The sequence below is a fragment of the Euprymna scolopes genome, chromosome 11, assembly GCF_053919585.1.
Source record: "Euprymna scolopes isolate OS-2025 chromosome 11, ASM5391958v1, whole genome shotgun sequence".
Lineage (NCBI taxonomy): Eukaryota > Metazoa > Mollusca > Cephalopoda > Sepiida > Sepiolidae > Euprymna > Euprymna scolopes.
In genome coordinates this window covers 111,006,191-111,014,944 of record NC_136492.1, presented here as the reverse complement: position 1 = coordinate 111,014,944, position 8,754 = coordinate 111,006,191, and the positions used below count along the sequence as shown (strand labels likewise).

The window sequence follows — 8,754 nt, the reverse complement described above, 5'->3', positions numbered from 1 at the left end:
GTGCTACAATGGCTTATTTAACAAATTAAGTATATAAGTTATGTTTTTGATCTAAAGGAATAGGTTGTGTTTAACCCGCATCTGTTATTATTCACTTATGCTGTTCATTTCATATAATTCATGCGTTGTGTTCTTGGGTCGTCTAATTAAATAAAATATTGTATGTCCTCTAATTATTATTCTGACAGCAAAACCACCCATGGCTCCAAGTGTGTTTTACTCCGGTGGGAAGATATCTACTCCTGCATTTATGGGTAAAAAACACTTAGACCATGGAGTGAAGTAGGAGAATAAGTAAGTCAGCATGAATTCTACCAACCTAGAGTGTCAGATGAAAAAATCAATTTAATTAATATTTAAATGGATTAACAGCCCCCAAGTTGCGAATTTAATTTTTAATAAGTACTAGATTAATTGCTGAGTTGTTTTATTGATTTGAAGAGGTTGTTACTTACTTTACCGTTAATACTGCTACGACTGAATACAAGAATGCTCGCCGTTATCGAGAAAAAAACCCATTCCTAGATGAGCTATATACTTTATTTATATTTCTTATCCGGTTAAGAAAGGAAACTATATTCGCATGTTAGATTTGGATCCTTCATATCCTATACATAAATGCTCAATTATGAAATGTGATAATTTTGTAGCTTAATCCTAAAGTCAACCATTTTTGGTTTAAAACCTATTGATATATAAAAATTTACTGAATTACACGAACTCAGTATATTACATATAAGTCTATATATATAAATATATATATATATATATATATATATATATTCCACAAAACCTCAGGCCTTGATGGAGGGGAGACTAAAACTTGCTGCGATAGATTCAAATGATCTGAAATAACAACAAAGGGAGACTTGATTCCAAATGTTTCTCAAATGGAAATAGGGCACTATTATGAATATCTCCAGTATTAAATAATCCTTATACACTGAAAATTACTTTATGTGTGAAAAACAAAGAGGGGAAATATGACATATGAGAAATATTTGGAATCAAGTCTCCCCTTGCTGTTATGTCAGATCATTTGAAACCATAGCAGCAAGTTTTAGTTTCTCCTCCATCAAGGCCAGAGGTTTGAGGGAAATATCAGATATTTTGTTATTCATGTGCAAAACTAGAAAATAAATTACTATGATTGGAACATTTTATGGCTGTAAAAAGTGCCAAACATAGGCTCTGGATGATAGATGATCCCCTTTAATATGGGACCTGAGGCGCAAATGTCACAAAACCCTCTACACACTTCAGGCCATTTCTTTTCTAACGAGCCTTGATTTGTCGAATTCTGATCAATTAGTCGCTGAGATTTGGAACTTATAAAATTGCCAAAAATGGTGACATATCTATATATATAAATATGGATGTATGAAAACTCGTAGCAAATTTGAATGTTGGAATGCTCATGTCTTTGGTTTTTTGCGACGAAACTACATGAATATTTACAGGCTTTTTTTAACAATATAATACTAATCTACTGTTAAAATGTTATGATAATTGGTAAAAAAGAACCATTAAAATATGCCCAAATTTGCCTACTTTTTTAGATATAGTGTCTTGACAAACCAGCTTTAGTTTTGCATGGTTTGGGATAAATTTTATAAGATTTTTTTTTTTTTGTCGTCGTCGTCTCTTCTCCTGTGGCCTACTCTAACAAATTTAGATATAAGTCTTCCATGTTTTAAAAAGTGGCTTTATAAGTACGGCTTTAAAACTTCTAATCTTACGATGCTAACGTAAAAAAGCACGTAAATTATAAAACTTTTTCCCGCCAAAAAGATCACATTTTTGTACACGTTTCGCGTAGAACGTTTTCGCGATTTGAGTTTAGTCGGCAAGAAACTAGAGGTTTATAATTTCGACAGTGTTCATTTTTTATTGCTAAGAAAGGAAAAATAATTTGTTCTTTTCTTCTTAAAAGCTAACACTGACAGAATAAAGTGTAATCGCTGACTTCTTTGAGAGAAAACGAAAAGAATGTGCTTTAGATTTTTTTAAAAATCCTATTTTTTACCTTTTTCCCCCATGTGTGTTTTTAAGCTTTTAAATTTGTTGAGAAATTTCGCCATTGTTTTTCTACATTTGTTCTTTTTTAAGGTGCTCGAATAAATGGTTTTAAATCCTTGTTGCCCATGTTGTGGTGTGATTTTTAAGGTTCTTGAAAAAAATATTCTTTAGAATTATCTGTTGTTGTTGCTGGTGACAAAGTTGGAGCTCCTTAATTTTTTTCGTCACCAGTGTTGTGATCCCATCAGAGTACGGAAGAAAGGCAACCCGGTAATGATTGGACGCAAAATATATTGAACAGAGAAACAAATAAAATAAATGAAGAATGTTTCTAGCCTTTCAGAGTAAATACAGAGCTGTAAATACTTCAATTAAAGTTTGTTCTGAGAAAAAAAATTTTCTTTGTTCAAAATGAATTCATGAATCGGGAATGAAAACCCGAAATATAGACAAATCGTTATGAGCAGTTTCACTTCCATTTGGGACTTGACTTTTGAGGTGAACATCTCTACTTTCTACTGTTATATAAAACTCACTTTGTCACTGTTCGTGTGTGTGTGTGTGTGTGTGTGTGTGTGTGTGTGTGTGTGTGTGTGTGTGTGTGTGTGTGTGTGTGTGTGTGTGTGTGTGAATTCCTTCTTCATGGGTTCTGAAATGGTTGAGCCTATTTTGCAAATTTCACACAAAGGTAATTTATATGTCTGGCAGTGTTCCAAGATATGGTTTCGTCATCAATATATCCAACAAGTGTCGAAAATCCCCCCCCAAAAAAAACGATCTTAAAAATAGTCTTTCTTCTCTTATAGATAAAAAAGGGTATTTTTACATGGAAATATTTTACGTTACATCGTCCAAGGAAAATAATTTTATTATTTCCCTTGGTCTGTGTTATATAAAATATTTACCCATAAAAAGTCTTCTTTTTTATCTAGAATAGAAAGACTATTTTTAAGATCTTCAAGCCTAAATACCAGCTAACGTGGTATTGTAAACAAACACTGACGGAATTTGATGAACGATATTATCATTATTATTTTGTTATTTTTATTTATTTATTTATTATTGCGAATTGTTCACTGGGCAAATTATTCCTCATAATATATGATAATCAATAGAGGATTAATTCTATAATAATACATACGCAATATGTATAAATCAAAATATCATGTTTAAGCGTATTGTACAACCGGGCAACGCCAGGCGGCCTGTTAGTGTGTGATAAACTTACGAAAATAGTAAAATCCTTTAACAGAACAAAATATGGAGAAACAATACTGCACTACTTGGGTAGCTGAGGCATGTACACGTGTTATATTTTCATATTTGGAAGTTGTTGAGGTAACATTGTTTGTCACGTGTTCATGAGTTAACCTTTGACTCGGATAGGTCAGTTAGCAGTTTAATAGACTATCAATTCATTTGCGCATGAGAAATTGATTATACCGTACCGGATGAAAAATGGTTTAAGCTATTTTCGGTCCTTAAAATTCTTCCGCTGACGAATCTCCAATTTCGAAGCTTTGAGTATCCGGTTTTAACCCCTTATCTACCGTTACTTGAAAGAAAGTTCTTACGCAAGGTTGTAGTGCCTATCAGGATCCAATTTCTAGCTTAAATAAAGTCTGCCTGTGCACAAAATTAAATAGCATCGGACTCTCCTGGACAAGGTATTCGCTTCTACCCCCGCCCCGCTCTACCACCCCGAAATCCTTATTTTCCAGTCATTTCTACTTTTTTTTCTACCCACTCTATTTCTCAACCCTATTAACCCTTAGGCTACGCTGGCTGTTAATTTTTTGACACCTAGTTTTTTATTATTACAAACAACTGCAACAATGGTGTCTTCAAGGACTATGGAATTCTTCCGTGCCTTAAGTGCATTAATCAATGAATGAAACCCATGCTTGAAACCCATGTTTGAATGTTTGTATTGTTTTTTGATAAAAAAAAACTTTTTCAAAGACTCTAAACTTGATTTTATGTGATGTGAAAAACTTCACACCCATCATAGGCAATGTGTGTAAAAATACCATCGTAGGCCAATGGTTAACTTCCTTTAACATAACGCATATGAGCGCGTATCAAAATATTAGCAGCAGCTGAAGGATAGATGGCTAGCGAAGGTATTAGCAGTAGCGTTTGAGCACGTATGCAAATTAGCAAGTGTACGTAGGCTTGCGTGACGAGAAAAATGAAAAAGAACAGCACGTGGTCAAAAAGAGAAACAAAGTGTGTGCCAGGAAAGATGGACGTATAAAGTCGAAGGTGAGAAATGGCTGGCTATAGACAGCGTGAAAAAGGGAGAAGAAAAGTGTTGCTGAGCGAGATGGACATGTGGCCCCATGGTGACCGTAAGAGACTTTTAAGCTGGTGTTGAAACTGTTAATTTCATGGCAAACGAAATGAACAATAAAACAGCAGGTTTAGCGAGGTCCGTTCGTCGTAGTGGATACTCAGATAGCGTGTGCCGTTTGCCTTTTAGACGTCAACCGGTTTTATGCACTTTGTTCTTTGTGTGAGTCGATTTATTTGTAAATTAGCTTAACTCTCGCACGATCTCGCAGGAAGATCTCTTCTCTGTTACAGGGCTCCTCATCAAGAACGGTTGTGGGAATATCAGCACCGTTCGAAACTGATCAGTCTGTAGCAGAAGGTGATCGTAGAATTTACGTACAGTAATCTCTTGCGAGTTTCTTTGGCTAGTGAACTGTCCTCCCCGCTCTTGTTTTGTATGGTTAAGTTGCTTGTTCGGTTGTTTTTATCGGTGACTGTAAAGGGTTGAAAATGTCTGTGTCACACTCAATATGGGATTTCTTTAATCTGTTTTTATCGGTGACTGTAAAGGGTTGAAAATGTCTGTGTCGCACTCAATATGGGATTTCTTTAATCTGTTTTTATCGGTGACTGTAAAGGGTTGAAAATGTCTGTGTCGCACTCAATATGGGATTTCTTTAATCTGTCCACAGACACCGTCTCGGTGCGACCATCTATATTCAGCTTGAAATTTTTTATCTTGCCAAAACTTTGAATGGCCCCAGATAAGGAGGGCCCAAAGATCCACGGACTGCGTCATTTCGCATGAATACATGAGTCCATTTATCCATATCTCTCGGGACATGCGCTGAAATCATTGGTGGACGAGGACACAGAGGAGGTAGTCTCGAAAAATATGTCCGAATCCGTGAAGCGTACGATGAAATGTCTGTGTTGGATGAATTTTCAGGTGTGAACATTGTACCAGGTAAAGCCAGGTTAGTGCGATACATTAGTTCTGCACAATTATATGCAAATTAGCTTAAGTCTCACTCGATCTTGCAGGGCTATCTCTTCTCTGCTACACAATCATTATTTCGAAAGTAACGTTAATAAATGTGTGTGTGGAGTCAGTACCAATCCTATTCACTGTTTAACCGACTTCCTCTGAAGGAGGAAGTTTCATGGGAGTATGAAATTCACAAGCGGTCCCCAGTCGCATGTATATCCCCGGTAGGGGAGATTATGACGTTAGGTTTTTGCAACTTTTTGCAGGGAGGGGTCGACGTTCTCCTACATACAGCACCTGGACTTCCCAAATTGGCCACCCATTTTAGTAATAACCAGGCTCAACGTTGCTTAACTTCGGTGATCTGACGGGAAACGATGTGTCAACGTGATTATGCCGTATAACGTTAATAAATGCCTTTTGTTAAAACAGAAAAAAAGCCGAGTCGGATTTATTAATTTTTGTTTGATTGTTTCTTTGCGAAAGTGTCAGACGACGTATGGGTATGGAAGAGGTGTGAAGTGTAACGAACACGGTTCGAGGGACAAGCCACGTTACATACCTAAACCAATAATCTGGATGTGAGGTAAAATTGTATTCAGTGAAGAGACTTCCATTTGAAAGCTTTGGTAGAGTATTACTTACTGCCTAGTTACGACTACCCCACTCTTACATTAAATGGCACCATCTGTTATATATATGCGAGGGTGGATCGAAAAGTGAAGCATCCTATTTTTGACTCAAAAAGTTAAAGAACTACGATACCGAGAGTAGTACCATTAAAACGGGCGACTTTTTGTACTCCAGAATTTACTTTTCTACGTCGTAATCACCATTCTCAATCCACTTTTGCTAGGAATAAAATGACGCATCTTTGCTCTTGACGCACGGCCATTACATTAATGAGTAATAAAAATAAATTGTATATGCATAATGAGTAATAAAAATAAATTGTATATGATAAATGAGTAATAAAAATAAATTGTATATACATAATGAGTAATAAAAATAAATAGTATATACATAATGAGTAATAAAATAAATTGTATATACATAATGAGTAATAAAAATAAATTGTATATGATTAATGAGTAATAAAAATAAATTGTATATACGTAATGAGTTATAAAAATAAATTATATATACATAATGAGTTATAAAAATACATTGTGTATGCATAATGATTAATAAAAATAAACTTAATATGCATAATGATTAATAAAGATAAATTATATATACATAATGAGTTATAAAAATACATTGTGTATGCATAATGATTAATAAAAATAAATTTTATATGCATAATAAGTAATATAAATAAATTTTGTATGCATAACAAGTAATATATAGTATATATAGTATATAAATAATGAGTAATAAAAATAAATTGTATATACATAATGAGTAATAAAATAAATTGTATATAAATAATTAGTAATAAAAATAAATTGTATATAAATAATGAGTAATAAAAATAAATTGTATATGCATAACAAGTAATAAAAATAAATTGTATATACATAATGAGTAATAAAAATAAATTGTATATGCATAATGAGTAATAAAAATAAATTGTATATACATAATGAGTAATAAAAATAAATTGTATATAAATAATGAGTAATAAAAATAAATTGTATATAAATAATGAGTAATAAAAATAAATTGTATATGCATAACAAGTAATAAAAATAAATTGTATATACATAATGAGTAATAAAAATAAATTGTATATAAATAACAAGTAATAAAAATAAATTGTATATGCATAACAAGTAATAAAAATAAATTGTATATACATAATGAGTAATAAAAATAAATTGTATATAAATAATGAGTAATAAAAATAAATTGTATATACATAACAAGTAATAGAAATAAATTGTATATAAATAATGAGTAATAAAAATAAATTGTATATGCATAATGAGTAATAAAAATAAATTGTATATACATAATGAGTAATAAAAATAAATTGTATATAAATAATGAGTAATAAAAATAAATTGTATATGCATAACAAGTAATAAAAATAAATTGTATATATATAATGAGTAATAAAAATAAATTGTATATAAATAATGAGTAATAAAAATAAATTGTATATACATAACAAGTAATAGAAATAAATTGTATATAAATAATGAGTAATAAAAATAAATTGTATATGCATAATGAGTAATAAAAATAAATTGTATATGCATAATGAGTAATAAGAATTAATTGTATATGCATAATGAGTAATAAAAATAAATTGTATATGCATAATGAGTAATAAGAATTAATTGTATATGCATAATGAGTAATAAAAATAAATAGTATATACATAATGCGTAATAAAAATAAATTGTATATACATAATGAGTAATAAAAATAAATTGTATATACATAACAAGTAATAAAAATAAATTGTATATAAATAATGAGTAATAAAAATAAATTGTATATACATAATGAGTAATAAAAATAAATTGTATATACATAATGAGTAATAAAAATAAATTGTATATGCATAATGAGTAATAAGAATTAATTGTATATGCATAACAAGTAATAAAAATAAATTGTATATACATAATGAGTAATAAAAATAAATTGTATATACATAATGAGTAATAAAAATAAATAGTATATACATAATGCGTAATAAAAATAAATTGTATATGCATAATGAGTAATAAAAATAAATTGTATATATATAATGAGTAATAAAAATAAATTGTATATACATAATGAGTAATAAAAATAAATTGTATATACATAATGAGTAATAAAAATAAATTGTATATATATAATGAGTAATAAAAATAAATTGTATATACATAATGAGTAATAAAAATAAATTGTATACACATAATGCGTAATAAAAATAAATTGTATACACATAATGAGTAATTAAAATAAATTGTATATATATAATGAGTAATAAAAATAAATTGTATACATATAATGAGTAATAAAAATAAATTGTATATATATAACAAGTAATAAAAATAAATTGTATATAAATAATGAGTAATAAAAATAAATTGTATATATATAACAAGTAATAAAAATAAATTGTATATATAATGAGTAATAAAAATAAATTGTATATACATAATGAGTAATAAAAATAAATTGTATATACATAATGAGTTATAAAAATACATTGTATATGCATAATGAGTAATAAAAATAAATTGTATATGCATAACAAGTAATAAAAATAAATTGTATATACATAATGAGTAATAAAAATAAATTGTATATACATAATGAGTAATAAAAATAAATTGTATATGCATAATGAGTAATAAAAATGAATTGTATATATATAATGAGTAATAAAAATAAATTGTATATACATAATGCGTAATAAAAATAAATTGTATACACATAATGAGTAATAAAAATAAATTGTATATACATAGTGAGTAATAAAAATAAATTGTATATATATAATGAGTAATAAAAATAAATTGTATATACAT

General features: G+C 29.4%; 1 pseudogene; it reads right to left on the bottom strand.

Moving 5' to 3' along the window:
• Positions 1-5,566: 5,566 nt before the first annotated feature.
• LOC145288309 (5S ribosomal RNA) lies at positions 5,567-5,685 on the bottom strand (annotated as a pseudogene).
• Between the last annotated feature and the right edge of the window lie 3,069 nt (positions 5,686-8,754).